This window comes from Dioscorea cayenensis, chromosome 7 (genome assembly GCF_009730915.1).
Source record: "Dioscorea cayenensis subsp. rotundata cultivar TDr96_F1 chromosome 7, TDr96_F1_v2_PseudoChromosome.rev07_lg8_w22 25.fasta, whole genome shotgun sequence".
In the NCBI taxonomy this organism is placed as follows: domain Eukaryota; kingdom Viridiplantae; phylum Streptophyta; class Magnoliopsida; order Dioscoreales; family Dioscoreaceae; genus Dioscorea; species Dioscorea cayenensis.
In genome coordinates, this window is record NC_052477.1 from 14,767,565 (window position 1) to 14,775,448 (window position 7,884).

Below are 7,884 nucleotides of genomic sequence, written 5' to 3' on the forward strand. Positions count from 1 at the left end.
GGGAGAAGCGTCATTGGACAAGATCTTCATCCATTCCACCTTTGAGAAGCTTGGAGACGACGTGGGAAGCCGCCACTATTGCAGCGTTCGTGGAAGACATCTGCGGCCTTCCTCTTCCTCCTATTGTTCTCATTATTTGAGGAAGTTTTTATATGTATTTATTAGTTGTTTTCATGAGCCTATCTTGTGTAGTTTCTTATATGGACGGCTAAACCCCCAAGGTCACCGGATGTCGGTGAACCTTGGGATGAACTTGTGTTGTTGAATGCTTTGATTCGCTTAATGCATGTGGTTTGTTCATAGTTTAAGCTTGGTGCACTTTTATGTGTTGATCTTGCATGAGAACTCTGTATTTCAACTTCTAGGTTGTACTCGGTGCGTGACCATTGCCCTTGTAATAGAGACACCTCGCTTAATGGGGATGTATGTATGAGTACGCCATGACCATCGGGTGTCTCATACCCTTCCAACCATTAGGGCTGGACCTAGGTTGAGTTTCAGCCCTAATTAGAGATTTTCCTGTATGAATTGCAATCGTAGGAGGATTTGGATGGAAGAGATTCTGTACCAATACTTGTATAGGATTAGGGATCATTACCGTGACCATCAGGATGATCTATCTTTGGATCTCTCTTGGCCTGAACCACCGCATGCTTAGAACTTCTAGCATTCTTCTAATCCTTAGTAACCCCGGGGGGATCCACATACGTGACTTCCTTCACTTCTTGATTTCCACTTTCTTAATTGGTCTTTCACAATTACTTGCTTAGTTTTATTTTTATTAGTAGCCTTAAGCATCAAGTGATTTGTAGGTTAGACAACAAGTGAAAAAGAAGTAAGGGTAGCTCCTTGGGCCTAGGGAATACGACCCTCTCGTGCTCGCACGAGAGGTATTACTTGATGACCCCGTGCACTTACAGGATACTCATCAAAACCTTCTCCTCCCGTGCAAGAGCCAAGGTTTTCTAAAGAAGAACATAAAACACGTTATGCACTCCTATCACGCAAGGTGTTCCGCAAGGTTAGAAAAATTGATTGGGATGCTTTGAGCATATTGGGATTAAATGGCATGGTGTTGGAGTCAGTGACGTTTCTTCACTCCAATTCTTTGTTTATTGTTTTGCATTTCCCACTCTTCTCTGCTGACTTAGGTACATTGAGGGCAATGTACGACTTTAGGTGTGGGGATGGTTTGTTTTACTTGGAGTGTTTTTGTACTTATGCATGCTTACTACCTATGATAGCTATGATTTTATTATTAAGGACTTCCTAGCATGGTAGAATGATAGTTGTGAGCTAGACACTGCATGTGCTTGAATGTAGTTCTATTTCATCTCTAGTGAACCTATATACTTGTTCACGATTACTTTCACCTTCTACGTTCCAACCAACCCACCATAATGACTTTGGCATTAATTTGCTAAATTTTATTTTCAATGTACTTTTAAGAGCTTTTGGGTTCCTTTAATGTTTTCTCTAGCTTAAAGTGAACTATTGTAGCAAGTCTATACAAGGGACATGAGATACAGTTTGTACATGTGAAAAAAATAAAAAAAATAATTTTGATTCTATGACACTATTCCTCTGCTAGTATAGCATGAATGCGTCTATGTAGACTATATTCGAGTACATTGGGTGGCTCTTGTGCCTAATCAGCATGTGCATCCTTCAGAAAGATTGTAAAAAAATTTTTTTGTGCGGTCTACGTTAGTTGGACTCGAGAGGAAAAAAAGGAGAAAAAAAGTGTGTATGTTTGTATATATGTGTGAAAGAAATAAAGGTATCTCTTTTTGTTCCTTTGAAGCTTGTCTGTATAGTCATTTGAAAGTTAGAGTTTTATCTAGGAACCAGAGGACTCTTAATTGAGTATTGAGTGTGCCTTTAGCATCTTAATGTCATTATCATTATTTGTGGGGTGAATGGGCATCTTGGGGTAATCCAGGGTGTGTAGGTCAAGTTGGGAGTTAACACACACTCACAGGAGCACTCTAGATGAGATAGAGCTATTATTACTGCACTATTCATTGAACAACTCACATCTTGATTTCTGTAAATTCTTGCTTATGGAGTTCTTTACTTTTGAGCTTGTAGTCACACTTTTAGCCTTTTATCTTCTTTCCCTTTGTTCTTCATGTTTGTTTGCTTGGGGACAAGCAAACACTTAGGTGTGGGGATGTTTGATAAACGTCTAAAAGTACGTATTTCACATGTATTTGTTTTGTATTTTTCTTTACAGTATTTGTTGAATCAATGCCCTTTTTAGTCTAAATTGGGTTATTTTTACATTACAGGCCTAGTAGAAGCCCTGGGACTAGGCGACGCGATTGGGGATGAATTCGGCATCGAACCGTCGTTTCCGAGCGGGGGATTACTGCAGCACAGCAATGTAGCGGAGTCAGTGTAGCAGCTTCACTGTAGCTCATCGTGGGCTTCTTAGCAGAAAATTGAAAAATCCCGAGGGGTCGGCATATGTACGGTATACTGACACATTTACCCATCGGGATCTGGGCATTTATAAGGCCTTGATGGGCATCTTTTTAGGGGCATCTTCTGGATTCTTCATCTTCCTTGGGCAAGGACGGCTAGGGTTTTGAACACCACTTCCACACCACTTGAACCCGAGCTTGAGGAGGGCAAAAAGGGAGGAAATCTGAGCATTTCTCGGCGGGGAGAGCAAGAACGAGAAGGATCTACTTCTAGGGGCTGCATTGTTAGGAGGTTGAAGACAACGGGAAGCCACCCTTCCAAGTGGCGTCTTCGGAAGGTTTTCTCTGGGGATTCTTGTGTCATTATGCCTTCACCATTTGAGGGAGTGTTCCTCATGTTTATTTTGGTTGTTTGTATAGATTATTGGGTTTCTTTGTTGAACATGAACAACTAAACCCCTATGTCACCGGATGTAGGTGAACCTTGGGGTTGAACTTGTGATGTTTTGGATTATTTGAGTAGTTTATGCATGTTTCGCTTGTTGTGATCCTTGTTTGGTGTTATTGATTGTTTTGGTACATTTGATTGAGTGATGTATCAAATTCTTGGTAGCACTTTGTAGCATGATCATTGCCTTAGTGCTAGACTCCACTAAACTAAGAAAGATTTATTGTATAAATACGCCGTGACCATCAGGTATTTGTACCACTCCATTCCTAGGGTTGAAAACTACTTGTATTTCCACCGTAACTTGTGAAAACTACCATTCTCCTTGCAACCGTGTGGGAAGTTGAGCGGAAGAAATTCCGCGCTCAACACTTGCACCGGGTCAGGGGTCAATTGCCGTGACCATCGGGTTGACCTAGGTTTTGGTTTTCTCGGTCCAACTAGGCACGTGCTGAACTACTCAATTTCTTACTCACTTAAGTAATCACCTCGGGAATCCACATCCGTGGCCATTTTCCAACCTTGAGCATCTCCCGTGTATTGATTGTTTCTCACTTCTTTAGAATTTCTCGCGCTTTTCAGTTTGCTTTCTTTTCTTCTTTTCTCTTACCTTGGAATCGGTGAGCTAAACAACAAGTAAGAAGTGAGTAAAGTAGCTCCTCAGGCCCCTGGCGAATATGACCCACTCGTGCGTGCGTGAGTGGTTTATTACTTGATGACCCCGTACGCTTGCGGGTGTTCACACTTTGTGTCGATCACCTCACATCCCATATAACCACACTAAGCTCTACGGATACCTCAGAGTGAAACCGATTCCTAAATGTAGATCCAACCCTATTTCCCGGTGAAGGATCCCTAACCCCCTACAAGGTCCTGGTGAAAAATCTAACAATCTCATGACTCACACCAAATATGGTTGCATAGAGTATAGGGAATACGGAGACAGGAAACACTCAATTGGAAGGGAAAGGGGACACTCCACTATCTCATGGCTCACCCTCTTAACCCTTTTAACCTTGGTGTTCTAACTCTAATGGAGACCTTGCACATCAAAGTAATAGATCAAGCAATGTAAATCAATCAGAAAAATCAACAACACATGCAAGCAATGAAATCACAAGGTTAAAACTGAAATCAACTCAGATTAACTAGAAATATAGAGCAAATCAATACAAAAACATAGATCCCAGGGTTCACATGCCCAAATACCCACTAGAGTTTAGCCTTCCATGGGCCTAATTACAACATAATAATGGATACAATTAAAAGCAATGAAATCCATAGAGAAAAACCCCTTTGAATTCAAGTAGATTGGCCTTGGTGGGTAGCTCAACGTCTTGAAAGATTCCTCTCAGAAGCTAGGTCGCTGGTGGCTTACCAACTGCTACGATGATGAAGGAAACTATCAAAGTTGGTGAAGAACACCCTCCAAATTGGCAAAGACCTCCTCTTTAAACCCTAGCCGACTTCCTCTCCAAGTACTCGCCTAAAGCTCTTCTAAAACGTCCCTGAAAAATAGAGCAAATGGTGTATTTATAGCTCAGAATCATGTCTGTCACGTGCCTTCACTCGCTCGCATGGGCTGTAGGAATTTCCACACTGGCACAGGAACAATAAATTTGCTACAGTACAGTTACGGTACTTTGCTACAATGATTTCCACAAATGCAATTAGAATATTCTCCTCTTGAGGCCACATAATCAGGTACACGATCATGTGGTAGGCTATAAGACTTTCCTTCATCGATGCATCTTCAAAAGGTCTTACAAACTTCACAAAGAAAAGGAATGCGAGGATATGACTACCTTTGTGCCCTTCGAATTAGTGCATTGACTTGAATCTCCTTGGAAGTTGGCACACATCTCCTCATTCATAAACTCCTCTCGTGTCTTCGTCTTTGAATTACACAAGAACTCTCAACATCATGCCTTAATAGCCTATCTTTGCTTTCTTTCGAATCTTCAAAGCATTCATAACCTACTCGCATAAAAGAACACCTAATACTTGATATGAGACATAAACCATATATAAAATGATGCTCAATGCAAGTAAAACACATACAAAAACATGTTTACTCAAGCACTTATCAGAAATCTGCTAGCACGTTATAAACATTAATTAATTTAAGCTGTCACACATCATGCACACCACCACCACAACCAATTCATCTCCCCATGCCAATTTATTGAACAAAGTAGTAAAGTTTATTAATTGATTCATTAATTAGATTTTAGAAAAATATTTTTAGAAAAGATGAAATAAAAAAGAAATTGTTGAAAAGGTTAATTTATACTTTATGAGGATCATAAAGATGAAGCGGATTTAATTACTAGGTGATGGCGTGAGACAATGTCATGAAGGTAACCTAAGATGGTGAGCAACAAACAGATCCATAACTCAGCTTGTTCACTAGCCATGTTATGTTCACAAATCGATACACAAACATATACAAATATTAACAAAAATACAATAATGATTTAGAGAGAAAAAAGAAATTAAATAAGTGAGCTACATTGCAACCAAACTTGAGGAAAACACCAGCATGTGTTCCCAGCATGTTGCACAAGCTCATATAGATCGATCATTGAGTAGCTCTGTTTGGTCTCATCCTTTAAGAGCATTTCCATCTTCCTCAACTTGTTAAACGCATGCATATCTAACAATCAAATCAAACTGAAATCAACAACAAAACCTTAAGAATCCACACAAAAAGATCTAAGGACAGCACGAACATAGCTCGTAGTACTTGTGGGGTAAGAGCTAGAAGGTATGGAGCTTGGAGGACATCTGGGCTGAGAAATTGAGCGCATCCTTTACATTGTTGGAATCCTACAATGGAGAACTCCACATCCATCATCACCATAGGAGAATTAGTATTTTGGATAAGGGGAAAAGTAGGACGAGCAGAGATCAATGGGGCTAACTTAAACTCGATCATGATGCAAATAGAAGCAGCGTTGTCTTTGGATCTTTGGCGATGCCTTCATAGTGTGGTTGTCAACAACATGTTGATGGATATCGGCAGAGAAAGAAAGGGGCCAAAAATTTTTATTTACGTTTTAATATTTTAACACCAAGATACGGTCTGTTGCAAATTGGGGTTCTAAAAAGTAGTTTGTAATTTTTCCATACCAACCATTCGAGCCATTTTTTTAGAAAAGCCGACTTTTCCCTCTCTACCTCTAAAGTTGTATTTGTATTGGTGTAGTGCATCTACTATCACGCATCGGACATGACCAAGTGATAAGTGCTTGTGCATTTTTATGTTTTTACACTAATATGTGTGTTTTTACACTAATATGTGTGATTGATAAGTGCTTGAGCATTACTTTTCTCGGGTTTTTACACTAATATGTGTGTTTTTATGTTACTTTCGTGCATGTAGGGTTGGGAGGCCGGTATTGAGGAAAAAAACACCAATGTGGATCACAATGCACCGATTTTTGGAGAAAATCTTGCTAAGGTCCAAGCGAAGACATGGGTCGGATGTGAGATGCTAGAGTGTGTGCCAACCTCCTCGTATTCGAGTTTGGCACATCCATTTGGAGGAGCACAAAAGGCAGTCACACTTGAGCATTCCGATTTATGCACATAGAACAAGAGCTCCACCAACTTTCCTATCATTGAAGAAGCAAGTGATCCACGACATGAACGTGTACCCGTTTGCGTTACTCCGATGAAAGTATGGATTCGGGGAAGCTATTCGGGCGGATCTTGTAGCAAGGAACTACTGACAATACGGTGGCAAAATCTTGTAGCGACCTGTTCATAACCGGCCGAGAAAACAGAAGTTCAGAGAATCCACACAAGCAAGTGGAAATTATGCATGCTCGTGTGGAAATTCCGCACGGGCGAGTGAAGCATCCACTCCCATGTAGTCGCCCGATTCCAGACCTATTTAAAGCCAAATCAGCCCCGATTTTAGTATTCTTTTCTCCAGTTTTTTCCCCAACTTGAGAGAGGGCTTCGGCTAGGGTTTTGAGCGGTATTGGCCAAGGTTTTGGATAGGTTCTATGGCTCCGACATCGTCATTCCTTAGGAAGAAGGTTGATAGGGGAGCTTCCGTCGAGGCGTATCCTATACCGGATGAGGGAATCCTTGGACGACGAGTAGAGGACTTTCCACACCCTCGATAGTCGTAGAGGACTTTCCATGACTATCCAGGGTGTTTCTTTATGGATTCATTGCTTTTACATTCTATTTCTTTGATTGTACTTAGCTACATGGAGAGCTAAACTCCTAGTGGGTACTTGGGTATTTGTGAACCCTAGGATATATTCGTTTCATTGAATCTCTTTATTATGCTTTCAATTAATTAATGTTTATTGTGAGTTCCAACCTTGAATGCTTGATTGTATGAACATCTCCCCTAGAGTGACACTAGGGTTGAGAGTTCTCGTTGGTAACCTTGTGAGTGAGTGACACACCACGAGCATTAGACAAAGATAGGTTGGAGATGGTTGAGAGGGTGAGTCAAAAGGTACAGGAGCGCCCCCTTTTCCCTCCGACGTGATAGATTCTACCTCCGTTCCTCGAGTTCTTTGCGGCCATAATAGAGTGAATGGTCTAAGGGATGAACTTCGGCTGGGGGCTTAGTTGCGCGTGCAGCGGGTGAAAGCATTGAGGTGATCTTAGTATCTAGTGCTTAATCGTGGTTAGGGGACCTTCCACTGGACCAAAGGGTTAGGTCTATAATTAGGGAAGAGATTTATCGGTTGGAATCCCTAGAGCTCATTGCAACTCTTTGCGAGTGCGAGGTTGAGAGGTTATCAATCTCTCCTCCGGGACATGTATAGAGTTAGGCATAGTTGACCTTAGATTTGGGACTATGTAATTAAGGATTTCTACAACTCACCATTGCATTGATTAGGAAGCATAATAGAGGGTTCTTGTACTTGAAACAATTATCCTAGGCGGAGCATTATCCGGGTACCCCATTTTTATCGATTGCCTTACCCCCTTCTTTACTTTTGCTATCTTACTTGTTGTTTTTATTGTTGAGAATTGAAT